Raw genomic sequence first — 6,605 nt, forward strand, 5'->3', positions numbered from 1 at the left:
ATCAAGGTGGCCACCAGGAAATCCGACGTCTTCAAAATCAAGCAAAGGGAGAACGAGATGCTGCGAGAATTTGTGTCTCGCTTTCAAATGGAAAGAATGGAACTACCACCGGTCTCCGACGACTGGGCGGTACAGGACTTCACTCAAGGTCTGAATGAGCAAAGCTCGGTAGCTTCAAAGCAACTGAAAGAGAATCTGGTCGAGTACCCCGCCGTGACTTGGTCGGATGTTCATAACCGATACCAGTCGAAAATCAGGGTCGAGGACGATCAGCTGGGGCCCCCTCGGGCTCGGTATACAAGCAGACTCCTGGCGAAAGAACCGAAGCCAAACAAAGAAAGATGTCAGCCATATAACGAAGACCGAAGGAATGCCCCAAGGCGTAACCTGCCTCGAAACGAGCAAAGGATAGACCGAGGACAGAATCCTTGGGGACTCATCAACAGAGCCGGATTCGACAGGAACGCAGGACCAGCAGAGGCGCCTCGCCTGTCAGAGTACAACTTCAACGTCAATATATCGGATATTTTCTTCGCCCTCAGCAGAATAAAAGATGCCAAGTGGCCCAGGCCTGTGCAATCGGATCCTTCACAAAGGAATCATAACTTAATATGTGAATTTCACAACACACATGGCCAGAGGACCATGGATTGCCACTAGCTCCGAAAGGAAGTAGCCAGACTACTCAACAAGGGTCATCTCCGGGAATTCCTAAGTGATCGGGCCAAGAACCAATTTCGAGAAAGAGGGGAGACCAAGAAGAATGAAACGAACGAGCCGCAACATGTCATCCACATGATCTTGGGAGGCATTGACGCCCCGTAAGAACCCGTGATGAGAAGGACAAAAATATCCATCACTAGAGAAAAGCGGACCCGGGGGTACATACCCGAGGACGCCCTCACGTTCAGCGAAGAGGACACTGAGACCTTGTCTTAACCTCACAACGACGCACTGGTAATCTCTTTCCTCGTAAATACATTTCAAGTAAAACGTGTACTCGTGGATCCAGGCAGCTCGGCCAACATTATCGGGTCAAGGGTAATGGAGCGGCTCGGACTACTTGACCAAATCGTGTCCGCCACTCGAGTCCTCAAGGGATTCAACATGGCATGCGAAACGACAAAAGGAGAAATCACCCTCCTGGTCAACATGGCCGGCACGACCCAGAATGTCAAATTTCATGTCATCAAAGGAGACATGAGGTACAATGCCTTGTTCGGGAGACCATGGATACACTGCATGAGAGTAGTACCATCCACCCTCCACCAAACGATGAAATTCCCGACAAAGGATGGGATTAAAATCATCTACGGGGAACATCATGCAGCGAGGGAAATGTTCATCGTGCACGATGTGACACCAACACTGATACCTCCGACCGCGAAAGAACCAAAGGATAATCAAACTACATCTTCGGCTAAGCTCGATTGAACAAAATAGAGGACCGTGCCGCGTCCTCATCGCAAGCGACTGAGACATATCAGACCTCGTAACACCGCCGGCACATCCCCCGCTAAGGTATCACCATCTCCCTTTTTCATTTTATATTTCGCACTAACTCTTATACAGGCACCCGATCGAAGTGGTCGAGACGCCGATCCAGCTTGAAGACCTTAAGGTTTTAGAGCATCCGTTGCACTCTTTTCCTTCGGCCGAGTTTTTATCCCGACAAGGGTTTTTACCAGCAAGGTTTTTAACGAGGCAACGACCATATGCTAACTAAAGAGGCTCAACAAGTATTCAAGGTTTTCTTTTGCAATCCACCTCCAATACTGGGGGCATCCCCCCCGAAAGGTCACCTACACGAGAAAGCCAGGTTATCTCAAAATGGGGCATCGATAGGAAAGTAATGTACCGAGCCAAACGGTCGAATGAACCGTGCTCGTATAGAGCAACCGAGCCCCTAACACAAAAAACATGTATACTTGCACCAAGTAGCCGGAGAGTACTTATCTAAAACATTTCACGCTTTAAAGGAAACTCAAATGTTCTAGCAAAAATCATCTCCAAAACGAAAAGTGTCCCAAACACTCGAGGACTGGAGTCGACAAATCTATCTCCGAACGACCTCTGGGTCGGGACTCCAAACTCATAAGCCCTCAACGAGGAAACACAAAAATAGCGAAATGACTCCAAGGACGAAAGTGACCCGAACACTCGGGCACTGGCGTCAAAATCTCAAAAATCGTATGACCTCAAGGTCGGAATCGCCAAAGTCGTAAGCCCTCAATGAGGCAACACCAAGCTTACAAGTAAATGACTTCCGAGCCAGGATGCCCTCGTTAATTGGGGGATTGTCGCCAAGCACCATTCATTAAAAACCCCGAGGCCATAAGACCCCGAGCGGGCAGACTCAGTCTCGTAAGAACTACATAAGGCAACAACAACATCTGTAAGACCTCAAGCAAGGCATGAATCAAACTTGTACCAAGTGGCAACATCTGTAAGACCTCAGGAAAGGCATGAACCATACTTGTACCAAGTATCTGAAATCTGTAAGACCTCGACGGCATGAAAAGTTTGTAAGACCTTGCTAAAGGCATAAACCGATCCCAAAGTTTAGGCTATATATCAAACTTGTAAGACCCCTAAAAAGTCATACCCTCAATATAGACGCCCAAACTACTTCACTTGGGACCAAAAACGGCTCTGGCCAAGCACAAATGACTACGGTCATAAGGCTGTACCAGACAAACTAACGCAACTCGGGGACGCCCGACTGTCGCTACAAAATCACAGGCCTTCAATTACTTCGAATCTACTTCGAAAAGAACCGGTTAAACAGGCTACCCTCGGCATAGGCAAAAAATCTTCGACCATGTCAGCTTTAAATCACAGGCTTCGAGCTACTCAACCTCCGAGCCAAACCTCCCGAGGTGCTCGATCATCGCCACAAAATGGCTCGTAATCGAGGTTCTTCTCGAACTGTTGAAGAGTCAGGCAAAAATCATCGCAAAAGTCCTTAAGGAGGGGAAAATCAAGCCCACATAAAAGGTCGCTTCGACCGAAGGCGTAAGGGCCATTGTCGCCAGCCCATGCAAATTTGAAAACTTGAGGGTCGAATGAGCTCAAATCGCAACCCGATTTGGAGACTGAACCCAAAATAGTTACCTAAAAATGCCCCAGGGCAAAAAGCATAAGAGCTCAAACACCAGCTTACATTGAATGGTCACTTCGACCCAAGGCTTAAAGAGCCATTATCGCCAACTTAATGAGCCCCAGGGCCATATCGAATCTAAGGATTCCTACTAAATCAAAGGCCAGTTCGCCTGGCCAAATTCGAGACAGAAAGAGATACGGAAGAAATAAAGCCGCAAGAGTTCCATTATACACATATACGAAAAACGCAATCTCCATCTACAAACATACTTTGAAAACACTACATACAGATGGCAAAAATCTACGCTCCCCCTGGGAGCTACGGCCCGCCGGCCTCATCTTCACTTTCCCCAATGTCAGATAGAAGTGACCGAGCATCACGCTCGTTCGCCCTTGCTTGCGCTAACTCTTCCGAGAGAACAAATCCCCTAGCATAGATCTCCTCGATAGTCTTCCTTCGAGACTTGCAACGAGCATATTCTTTAATCCTCCTCTCACGATCGAGGATCCTTCTCAACTCAGCATGAGCATCAGCAACATCCTTTAAGTGGATCGCCATCTCCTGGTTAGCCTTAGTTTGGCTCATTACAACTTCAGCTCGAGCATCAACGATCTTGGCCCTTACCTTCGAAAGCTCGGATTCGAGCTTCGCAATTGCGTCTGCCTGAGCCGAAGCATTGTCACAGGCTAAGCGGAGTTGGGCCTCGAGGTTTGGAACTTTAGCAGGGCATCCCTCTCCTCTAAAGCCTGAACCTCCGCCAGAGCTCTTAACTCATCACGTTCACTCCCGGCTCGGCTGGCTTCATCCCGAAGATGCTCCAGGGCCTCCGTCCTTTTCTACAATTAAAATAAATGATGTATTAGTCTTAGAAGCTAAGAGGCGGGGCGCATACTCACCCGGGGCGAAAAGTTACCTGCTCCTCCAAAAAGCTCTCGTAATTCAAGCTCCGGCTCGCCTCATACCGCAAATGTTCTAGCTCGGCTTCCTTTTCATCGAAAAGAAGCCTAAGGGATTTCTCCTCATCCAGAGCTTTCCGCAGCCGGGCTTTACGACGAAGCAGCCCGGACTTAAGTCTGTCAAAGGCCTGCAAAAGGAAACCCAATAAGAAAGGCAAGGCGTGAAATTCAAAGGGACTATGTCGAAACTTACCACGAAGTGAAGCCGCTGGGCTTCCTCGAAGGCAGAATGTGCATCCATTAACCTAGCTCCCTTGGATCTAAAAGAATTAACTCCGATCGAGACACGGTCACTCGGAATGGACGACCTCGAGTCTCTAGTATCCCCCGAAGCATTATCAGCAGAATGAGAAGGCAGTGGCAACGGAGAAACCACCTTTTCAGAACCGGAGACCACGGGCACGGCAGGCTCGGATGATGCTTTAGTCCCGGAACCCGAGTCCAGCCTCGCCCTGCTTTGAGCGTCATCACCCTATAAAGGCATCTCCCGCTTATTGTTGTCGTTCTTTAGCCCGGAGGCTAGCAACCCTTCCCCCTCCTCAAGGGAGCGTGGCCTCGCCTTGGAAGGCTTTACGATTCCTACAATAACAAGATTAACATACATAAAGGGAAATTGCCTCTCCAAATGAAAGAAGGGAAAGGAAAAAATAGCACAACACTCACCATGATGTTTTGGTTCCCATCTGCCCCGGGACACAGCTCGCCACCTGCGCTCGTCACAAGTCGAGTGGGTCGCCAACTTCCGAACCCAATCCGGCAGATCGAAAACGTCACCTGGCGCCCATGCAATCGCTGCAGAAGAATAAAAGATGGCACGGTCACGATATCAGCCTTTGCCACAAGCAAAACTGAGAAGGTACGAAATGTGCCACTTACGTGTATAATTCCATTCTTCAGGGAATGGCATAAATTCCACAGGGATGATGTTAGCCGTTCGGACTCGGACGAATCGGCTCATCCACTCTCGATCCCCATCCTCCTCATCATCAATGACGAAGGGCGTGGTCGACCGGCATCGCAAGGTTAGCAGGCCCCGATGATGAAAGGGATGGTACAGCCTGATGAGATGACTGAACGTGAAGTCAAGCCACGCCTTCTCCGTGAAAAATCTCATCATCAACACTATCCGCCAAAATGACGGATGGATCTGCGCCAAAGTACACGATACTTCAAACAGAAATCTAGCACAACCCTATCAAGGGGGCCCAGTGTGAAGGGATACGTGTATACATTTAAGAATCCATCGACACGATCCGTGATGCCCTCATCCAGGGAAAGTATCTGCAACACTGCTTTCTCCCCCCATCCACAGTCTTTTCTCACTAACCTAAGGAATTCTTCTCTTATCGAAGAAGCAATCTTCGAGGTACACTTTTGTTGGTCCTGAATATCGGAGGCGAAATTCTCCCCTCTCTGCCGAATAGACCCCGATTTAGTGGTCATGGAGGTGGCAAAATGAGAGAGCTAGAGCAGAAATTTGTGAAAGTACGTCAGCACTGAAATAACGAAAGGTTCAACACAGAAAAGGAAAAGTAACCGCTTCAAATAGTGGGATCTCCAAAGGGGTTCGAACGGCCCTGTATAAGGGAAAAGCAGCGACGACCCGCCTGCCTAAAAAGCCAACAACATCATCGCCAATACCGAGGTGGTACCCGACCTCGATGATCTCCATCAAGAGAAGTTAGGCTTCAGGAAGCCAACGACATCTTCGCCAGTCCCGAGGTGGTACCCGACCTCGAGGATCTCCACCAATAAGAAAGTTAGGCTCTAGGAAGCCAACGACATCTTCGCCAGTCCCGAGGTGGTACCCGACCTCGAGGACCTCCATCAAGAGAAGTTAGGCTTCAGAAAGCTAACGACATCTTCGCCAGTCCCGAGGTGGTACCCGACCTCGAGGACCTCCATCAAAGGAGAGTTAGGCTCTAGGAAGCCAACGACATCATCAATCCCGAGGTGGTACCCGACCTCAAGGACCTCCATCAAAGAAAAGTTAGGCTCCAGGTAGCCGACAACATTATCGCCAATCCTGAGGTGGTACCCAACCTCGAGGATTTCTTCCAAGAAGAAGTTAAGCTCCAAAGAAAAAAAACATTTAAACTCTACCCATATGGGCTTGACCACGGGATACCATCTAAGTTCTAATAAAACATCGTTTGTAATCTACCTACGACGCCTTAGGGCTACCTACGCTAAATTCAAAGAAGGTTTCCGGGTGGATCAGGTTTGAACGAACCCCGCTCGGAGACTGCCCTCGAGAGCTTAAAGGCAGACCCTATCCTAGGGCTCCCGAGTGAGTTTCCCTCGAAGAGTGTTGCAGGGCCTAAAGACCGTTCTCGAAAGTCCGAAGGTTCGAAGTGTTATCCTTATTCGGCCCGAATTAAAGGCTCTGACGACCCGAATCTATCGGTCCAATCCGAGGAAAGGCAAACGGTTCTGCGGGGAGCCGTACTAAACAACGAAAGGTCAGAGAAATACACTCCCACTTAGGTTATATATCGACAAACGACCGCTAGGATCATGTATTCAAGGTTTCCGTAAGCGCGAAT

The sequence above is a fragment of the Nicotiana attenuata genome, unplaced genomic scaffold (genome assembly GCF_001879085.1).
Source record: "Nicotiana attenuata strain UT unplaced genomic scaffold, NIATTr2, whole genome shotgun sequence".
NCBI lineage: Eukaryota > Viridiplantae > Streptophyta > Magnoliopsida > Solanales > Solanaceae > Nicotiana > Nicotiana attenuata.